The sequence below is a fragment of the Tupaia chinensis genome, unplaced genomic scaffold (assembly GCF_000334495.1).
Source record: "Tupaia chinensis unplaced genomic scaffold, TupChi_1.0 Scaffold000097_1, whole genome shotgun sequence".
NCBI classification, from domain to species: Eukaryota; Metazoa; Chordata; class Mammalia; order Scandentia; family Tupaiidae; genus Tupaia; species Tupaia belangeri.
The window spans coordinates 7,158,589-7,168,376 of record NW_006159559.1 but is presented as its reverse complement, the minus strand read 5'-3'; the positions used below and the strand labels follow the sequence as shown (position 1 = coordinate 7,168,376).

Genomic DNA, 9,788 nt, shown 5'->3' with positions numbered 1-9,788 from the left:
GTTTACTGCTATTTTCTTGCTTTTCAAATCTTTCTCAGAGGGCTCTAGCCAACTCCTTTCCTGCCTCCACTTTTCAATCCCCCCCGCCGAAAGCTTCAGACCCAATGTGACCATTCACTCTCCAGCAGCATCATTTTTTTGAACCCTGTATTATCCTAACCACACAACAGTTTCCAGCCATCAAGCACATATCATCTTAGTTGCACATTAGCCTGGAAATGGGCTTTCCCCCGCTTCGGTTATCTTATCCACAACATGTGCAAGTATTACCTCATTCATCCTTGTGCTGGTTCCAGAGATTAACCCCAAAACTGTCTTGATAAATGTACAATTTAAAAAATAGTCAGTTTCCTCCAACTTTATTTTGTCGGCCTTGTTTTAAATTTTAGCCCTGTTACAAAGCGGCTACCAGAACTTGTCATCTTTGGTACTGTTTCGTTTCCAAATGTTGGAGCCAAATATGATGTCATATGTTCTAGTAGCACAGCACTTATCTAAAGGAAAAGCTGACCCAGGGCTTTTAATAATGTTTTTATTTGTTGTAATCACATACGAACACAAGTTGGAAAACATTTTTTAGGGAAACCAATGAGACAGGCTTTAACCTTTAACCATGAAAAGGATTCCTTAAATATTTCAGAAGAAAGGCAAATTCTGTTCCTCAGTCAGATTATGTATTGTTTGACAGACGTTTTTTCATCAGCATTCTGTACTGGCAAAATGATTCCAACTAGTAAGCACCGATTTGTCACTTTGTCATAAGCATCCTGCGTGTATTGTGGACTGTGTTAAAAAGTGATTTTCTGGCGTGCTGCTGGGAGTTGTTTGGAGGTTGGCGGAACCGGACTGGAGAGCTGTAAGCAGAGCCCTCATGTCGCACAAACAAATTTACCATTCGGACAAATACGATGACGAGGAGTTCGAGTATCGGCATGTCATGTTGCCCAAGGACATAGCCAAGCTGGTTCCTAAAACCCATTTGATGTCTGAATCTGAATGGAGGAATCTTGGCGTTCAGCAGAGTCAGGGATGGGTCCATTACATGCTCCATGAACCAGAACCTCACATCTTGCTCTTCCGGAGGCCACTACCCAAGAAGCCAAACAAATGAAGCCGACAAGCCACTTTTCAGTGTCCAGGTCTACACAGCTGTCCTTACTTTCTAACATCTTTCTGATAACCTGATTATGTCGCCTACCTGTTTCTCACTTTGATATTTAAAGGATATTCAATACACTGTTTGGATGTGCTGGTCATTGCTTTGCTTCTTGAGTAGAGCCCAAACCACAGGAGCCCAGCTAGAGGAGTGCTCTATGGGCCACCGAGTGTGACCCCAGGAGCCATGGTGCCATCTGTCTCCAGAAGAACATGTTTGACGGATGGAGGAAGCATCTGAGACTAAGACCATGGCTGTTCCAGGGATCATGTAAACTTGTTTTGTTTTTTTCCTGCTGGGTGTTTTATGTATGGTGACTTGTGGGTTTAAATTTCAATGTATTGGAAACTTTTCATTTTATTCAAGAAATCTGTTCCATGTTCAAACCCTTGATTAAAGAGGAAGTTTTTATGACCAAAAAAAAAAAAAAAAGTGATTTTCTTCCTACCCAAAGGAACTTAATATTTGATCTTTTAACAAAATGATAGTAAACGATGCGGATTTTATCACTTTCTAATTAACAACCAGTGGCATCATATTTAAATGACGTAGATGAGAGATGATATCATAAGAAATGTAATGGATTTGGAAAGAGATGACCAGGGCATGGACCTAGTAGAATGAGACTGGGAAAATCTCTTGGTTTTCCGCATTTATTAGCAATAATCTGCTCAATCTCAAAGTGCTTGAGGGCCATCAAACAAATAATTCACGTGAGAATGCTTTGAAGCCGTGAAGTTGTAAATATGGTATCATCTCTGCTGACTTGACAGCCCCCCTCTTCATTTTTAAACTGATCAGCACTGTCGCGTTCTACCCCCATCTGCACGTTGCCCATCCTTCTCTCGTATCATGAACCGCTTCCCACTGTGATTGTGTGATCGCCCCTCCTACTACCCCGCAAGCTTCTGCTACTCAGTCCATCCATGTATCTCCAGAGCCTAGGACATGCCTGGTATATATGTCTGCCAAATGAGTTAACAAGATAAATGAACACTATAGGATTCCAATTTAAAAAAAAAAATTGCCAGAGGGTGCATGCACTTACTTCAGAGAGACAGAGAAAGAAAGCAAGAAAGCCACTCTCATGGGAGATGGTCACACCACAATCCCCTTCTCCACCATTTCTTCCTCCTTCCAGAATTTTGGGCACACATGCACATGTGTCCAGTGTCTTTCTCCGGCTTCTGGTTCTGGGACTCAAGCTGTGTAGTCAGCCATGTGGGATCCAGATGCCATACCACAACACCATGTGCTGGCCCAGGAGCCTCAAGTATTGATGAATTCATTTCTCATTTTCCTTTTCTTTCCATTAAATGTTGTTGTCTTTGTCTCATTATTATATCATCTACAGAGAATAATGTTAATTTTTATCCTTCCTCCCAAACCTTTCTCTACAGTAATTTTTCCATGGAATTTCTACCTTGGCCAAGAACAGAGAATAAGTGGTATAACAGAAGAAGCCACTATAAGCAACAAATCTCTTAAGAGTCTTAGAAATTCATCTGTAAAATGTATATAAATTTTGAATGGAAATCTACAATATTACTAAATTTATTTGTCCTGTGCATTCAAAGCCAACAATTGCCAATATTGGCTAGGTGAAGGCACAGAAACAATCTTTATCAAGACTTGTATTGGGAACCAGCAGTTAGCGTAATGGCTATGTCGCTGGACTCCCACGTAGTCGACCGCAGTTCGCGTCTGGACCCCTTGGCTTAAAACTCACGCCGGGCGCGTGTGCGTGCGTGCCCAAGATCCCGAGAGGAGAATGGAGGAGAAGGGATTGCGGCGTGACCATCCCCTCTGGGAGGTGATTTCTCGCTTTCTGTCTCTGTGTTTCTCTCTGTCTGTCCGGTGAGCGCACGCGCCCTATAGTGAAAATCTCTCAAAAAAATTTTTTTTTTTGAAACTCCAACAAAAAAAAAAAAAAAAAAAGACTTGTATTAACATGTAAAATTAAGGAGATTTGACCTCACAAGGTCTTTAATCTGTATGTTGTGAGCATACCATTACCACCAAGTAAATTAACTAAAAAGTCCAAAAGAACATATCCATTGTGACATTGAAGGACAAAATATATAGTAAATAAGCTGATTTTTCTTTTTTTTTTTTTTATGAAGAACTTGCGAATGAGAAACAAGCATTATCTTCTTTAGCTATCATGGGTTGATAGCACAGTTGTTGAAATTATTCAATTAACACTCCTCCCTTTATTTTCAGAGCAAGTTAAGGGAGATATAGAGTGATGGAGGGGGAAGGCCAACTGATGATCTTTTAATCAGAAACCTGAAAGAAGCAAGAGAGGGAGCCAAGCAGGTACTATTGGGGCCCAAGGGGACATATACAGTGGCCCTGAGGTAGGGCTTGGTGTCAGCATGCTAGTTAACTAAGGGTCTTTTTAGGAAAAGACTGAAACAAGTCTCTCTTATATTCAAAAGACAATCTAGATCATCTGGAAGCATTTTATGATAGCGGGGCCCTTAGAGGAAGTAGGCAAAGGGCTGAGATGATGACGGGGTCCCAAGGGGCAGAGAATGTGACTGAAGACGTGGAACACAAAATCCCGAGTCATAGCAGAGCTGGAGAGGAGATGGCATACAGGATGTAGCAACGTGGTTACTTTAACCTGCACCTTCCTTTCTTAAGTCAGTGTCAACCCTGTCCCAGAGGCCACTGAGCACCATCATTAGGAGGTAGAAATTAGGTCGGGAGAATGATGTAGGTGATCTTATACAGGAAGGAAGGTGGAAAGATAAGGCAAAAGAGGAAGAAAATGCCAGCTGAGTGTCACGAAGAGAAGGAATTCAGGTCTAATGGGCTGCAGGTAGATCCTCCTGAGTAAATGTTCTTTTTTATAAGGTGTATGTAGGTTGCAGACTGTCTAGTTGATCATTTTGAAGACTTTTGTTGAAAAGATTTTTAGTAGGGATCTTACAAATTAACCTTTAATTATTTCCTTTTTTTTTTTTTTTGTCTTTATCCTTAGGAGCACAAATAGTATTTTCTTATTCCAATGTGAGAAACACTCCATAATTTGATTTAATTTTGTAAACTTCAGAAACTATTCAGAAATGATATATGACTGTCGCTCAAAATATTTTTGCTATAAATGCCATAAAATATTTTCTTCCCAGTCAAGAAGCAGCCAAAAGACTCTATGCATCCTACACATTTATTTTATGTACAAAAGGTCTTCAAAAAGTTAACAGAAAATACATATTACAAAAAAAAACTATACATGGATTAAAATTTGTTGTGCCAAAATAAATTTGTACTTTAATTCCATTTTTCCACAAATTTCTTAGTTCCTTTGAATTATTCCTCAGAATCTTTTTACATTTACCTTGCACCTCAAAAAGAAGCGGATCTCTCCATGATAATACACAACAATCTTTGCAAGCAAGAAGAATGACATTATCCATGAGGAGAGCATTATTTTGAAAGAAGGAATGCTTTGTACATGTGTTTCTTTTATTGCTATGTTGTTTTCATCATCTTTAATTCCGGCTGAAAGTCAGAAGGCAATACTAAAGGAACTTTCATGTATCTCTCAGTCACCTCTTGAGTCATAGGTCTTTCATAGACGCTGATGAACGCCGTGATCCGTTATCCCACCAGTGACAGACACAACAATGTGCATTCAGTTTCAGGCATTGATGGACCTCCTGGAGAGTGTTTATGTGCACAGACCCCAGATTAAGAACTGCTCTAAAAGATTTCAGAACTGGCTTATGACCCTCTATCACAGCAGAGCCAGACTCACATGACAATGTATCTGTATTTGTTGAATTCTATTTACATATGAAATTACATAATTTTTTTTTACCTATAAAGCTGTTTGACTTCTTTTAATTTTTCTTGTATATCTTTTCTTGCTCTTCCTTTAATCTCCCATTTATACTGTCCTACTTGAACATGTTCCACCATATTTATTTCCATTTGACTTTCAAGGTTTTCTACTTCTTGTTCCAACTTCAGTTTCTTCCTCTCTAGTTTTACACATTTCTTTGTGTCGTTTTCATAGATGACAACTGCTGCTGAAGAACTCAATTCTTTGCATCCGAAGGTATATATTTTGAAGATGCAGTTTCAAGTTTTGCTCTAAGATCATCAATCTAGTTATCTCTTTCTCTCATTCACCATTTTTCTTTATTTCTCGATCCAAATTATATTCCAGAGATTGTTTTAACTCTTGCTTGAACTGTTCCTTTTCACCCTCCTCCTGCTTCTCTAACCTCAATTCATTTCCAGATGCAGCAATCCCTGATGTTCAGTCAAAATGTTCTTCTTTACATTGCAAAAGAGGAAAAGCTAGGCACTCAATAAGTGAGATTATCCCTCCTAACAACAGTTGGGGCACAAGTTTTATGGTGCCCATGCATTTGGAAAATAATGTCCACTAGCAGGAGCCATGTCAGCAACAGGTTCATCTGTATTCATAAAGCGAAATGAAGAGAAACTCTAAGGATGCATTTCATTATATTTGAGTAACTCCCTTAATTGATAGAAAGCTCCCTAACATAAAAATATAACCTCGATGTAGCCAATCGATGAAATTTTATCTGGACCTAGAATGTTAAAAGCCTAGAATATGTGGCCTTTTCTCTTTAACTTGCTTCCATTGGAACAATGTGATGCTTTCTGCACTGGTCCCTACTTGTGGTTTCTTACAAGTATTTAGGTCTGAAGAGACATAGTTAGAATCAGAGAAAAGAATATTTCTGAGACTATAGATTTTTACTTCCTGCCAGACATTCTATTCTCATACACTTTTGTGACCTTATGGAAATGGGAACCATGAAAATATTTTCTGGCTTGGGGGTTAATCTATAGTTCACTTTCTCCAATGTGCTCCACCAAGACCAGATGGGATTCTAAAATGAGCTAGGTCCTAACTACAAAGCACCCTTGTAGCCTGAGGCAGGAGAAGGCGTTACAAATATGTGTGCTATGTGGAAGTCCCAGCGGGATTTCCACAGAGTCTGTCTGAAGGCGCATGTCCACTCTGGGAAGCAAACTGCTCTGAAATTCTCAATTCATCTGAGCAGTGACCTTGCACATGGGGAAGGAGGCCAATTTGAACCATGTGTACAGGCTGCAGTTCAGGGCAGATTGCAGTGCCCTTGCCACACTGCCTTATGGGCCTGGTCTCAGACCTTTCCCAGCTCGTTGCTTGTAGGACATGCTTGCTAAAGACGTTGACTTAGTCTTCTAGAAAAAGACTACTTATTGTAAGGGGGAAAACACCAATTTTGGCATGACTCAGTCCTGGATTAAATCAGGCTCCACCATTTCCCAGCTGCATAACTTTGGGCCAGTTACCTTATCTCTGAACTCCAGTATCCACACATAAAACAGGATACTTCTGACTATCTTGTAGGATATTACAAATATTAGCATAATACAGCAGCAAAGAGAAGTAATCTGGTGCAATGGTAAGAGCACTCCATTCTGTCAGCTTCAGTTTCCTCATCTGTAAAACCACAATAACAAAATACTTACCTGACAGTGTCTTGGTGAGGATCCAGTAAGTTAATATATGTAAAGGACTTTAGAGTTTGACACTACTAAATACTCAGTAAATGTTGATATTATTGAATAATGAATATAAAATACCCACCATAATGCTATAGTAAATAGGATCTCAAAAATAACAAATTTTTATCCTTTTATTTCCTCCCTAAATATAGCATAAAGAGAAATGGTAATATTTATTTCTATTTCCTACAAATAAATTAAAAACCTTAATGTCTTCAAAATGATATCTTTTTTTAAGTGCCTAAAACTTCTTACCATGTCCACATTTTCTCTACCAAACTCAGTATGTGTCAGTTCCTCCAATTTTCTGAGACTATGAAGTATAGCTGAATTATACTCATTCAGTAAAAGCTAACAAAAACACACACGCAGAGAATATCAGTCTAGGATCAAAGATGTATAAGAAAAATACAGCAATCTCTACCAAAAAATATCCTGGTACTTCTTGCCAATCTCAACCAGGGGAAACATACATTTTACTCACTAAATGAAAGATTTGTATAGTATTTTACTCAAAACAGCAATTTTCTGTCTGCAGCCAGGATTCTTTAAAGAGGAGAAAGCCCAATTGTACACACTACCATGAAAATGATTCCAGGTGCAACGAGTCCTCAAGATTTATATAACTCAGCTCTTAATTTATTTCCTTTAATCCTCATGATTTTTCCTGGCTTCTCAATTGCCAGCCACATGTTTTCCAAAAAAGACTGTGGTGCCACCAAACTTCCAAATTGGATGCTGTGAGCATGTTTCCTGAGTGCCCAACATAAAAAGCAGTGTTTCTAATAATTTCTCTTGTGATATTTCCAAAGGAAAGAGTAAATGTTTAAAACCAAACCTTGGTCTTCCTCGTGAGAGCATTCAGTGTGCATGGAGTTACTAGAAAGCTGGGTTTTCGCTCTGGTGTTAATTTCACTCTCCATGCTCCAGGCCAAAGCAAGAAGCAGCACTTGAATTCATGGGTGCAATGCATGAAGCATGGCAAGAAGACAGCTAATTAAACACTGAATCCACTAGGGTATCTATATAAAACACTCTCTGAAAAAAATTACAATATAGAAGCATTATCCAACGAACAATATATTCTTATTATCTTTGTAACAAGGGAAAGAATATGAGTCTGTGTGGATAACCACAAGGAAAAAGTCTGTACTATAACAAGTTTCAGTGAACAAAAGCTCAGACTTGCTCATTAAAAATCACTCTTGGGCCAGACAGTGGTGCAACAGTAAAAACGCAGTGCTCTGCAAAGAAATCCCATGTAGAAAGGTTCCAAGTTCAAGTCTGAAGACCTCCCTGAGTATGCCAGGCACGCTCTTTTTAAATTTTTTAAAAATTATTTTATTTAACTTTATTTATTTTACCAGAGAGGGAGAGAGCGAGAGTGAAAGAGAGAGCAAAAGAGAAAGAGAGAAAATGAGAAAGCAAGCTGCCAGATCCAGGACTCAAACTTCAGTTCGCCATGCCGGAGTCCAGCACTCTTAATCACCACACCACGTGCCGGCCAGCACCCTGCCAGGCACACTCTTAGCCATGATCCAGGGTTGTTTGAAGGCTGGGGTGTGCTGTGTTTTTGAGATCCTGTTGGGGATGCTGTCTCTCTCTTGCTCTCTCTTTCTCACTCATAGAATAAATAAATAAACTTTTAGAAAAATTGATCTTTGGCCTGGCCGTGATTGTGCAGATGGTAGGACATCACTACATGATACTGGAGCCATACCAAAGGCTCAGGTCAAGCTGAACATGCCTGGAACATCCATGCAGATTCATGATCCCTGCTGGCTTGGAGGGATGGTGGGGGAGGGTTGTGGTGTGGTGAGACTGTACGGAGAGTTCTATCTCTCTCTGTCTCTCTCCCTCTCATATGAAGGAAATAAATAAACTTTCAAAGAAATCAATCTGACAGAAATAAGCTTTTATCTATCAGAAGTTCTATTTTTACACCCTGCTTATACTTCTTTACATGCAAAATCTATTTCTTACAATCAGTTATCAGAGATAATTATGCAAACAGAAAAATCACCATTTCAATTGTCTTAAATTACATCTATGAGAAATAAACTACATGAAAGTTCAACCAGACTGACACTATTAACATTTTCCTACATGTTATGAGTAAGAATTCATTAGACTGGAAAGATAATTTGTGGAAGATTTATGTGAAAACCAAGGATAGGAATTTTCCCTTAAAATATTAAATATTATAATTTTCTTTTCCAGAATAATGTCTATTCTACATATCGGTTATCACCAAAAATTTCAGGAAAACTCCATTTGTTGCCTTTATAGTATTTTAGAGCTTTTGAGAATATAAGCAGCAGGTATTTCTCGCTGTGCAATCTGTGATGATTCTCTTTTAGTACAGAACCTCCATTTGAGCAACTTTTCACACGCTATGTATGCGGTGCCTGTGTCAACATCAGACAGCACAAACATGGCTATGAGCAGAGGTTAAATGATAGATAAATCATTTCATGAGAAACGTACATAAAACTTTCTACCTTTCATGTATATTCATGTCTTGGTGTCTTTATCTTTGCTATAGCTTTGCTATAGTTCTTTTCTTTCCCTTTCTTTTTAATATGATTGCTGCATTTTGATGTCATATGTTTTGCCTTATTCAGCCATTTGGAGTACAGGTGTGCCTCTGTGTTTTTGATGGAGTGTTGCTATTCCTGAGAACTCCAGCCAAAACACAGCCCCACACATGTAATCCAAACCCAAAGATGAGTCGACCGTTGTATCTTTGCTCTGGTGCTTAAGAGGACTCCTGACATGATGCTACAGAATATAGAATTAGTGACACACAAAAGTGAAAAAATAATCTTGAACTTTAAAAGACCTCAATCTTCCCCTAGGAATTTTCAAGGAAGAGTAAATGTACTTTATAATTCCGCCTGCATCCTACTAGAGTTACAATCGATGTGGTCAGACTGCAAGTCTTTCTTTAGTGAATAAACCACCTTCTCTGTGCCTCATACCACTTGTATAAAATGAGAACATACCAGAATAATGGTCCCATGATTTTCCAAGTCAAAATAAAAAAGATTGAGAGAAGTACTTGCAACAAAAATATTCCCTAAAGTGCTGG

The 9,788-nt window shown here is 38.8% G+C and overlaps 1 pseudogene; it reads left to right on the top strand.

The window, feature by feature from the left end:
- Window positions 1-840: 840 nt before the first annotated feature.
- Window positions 841-1,192, top strand: LOC102493188 (cyclin-dependent kinases regulatory subunit 1 pseudogene; annotated as a pseudogene).
- The last annotated feature ends 8,596 nt before the right edge of the window (window positions 1,193-9,788 follow it).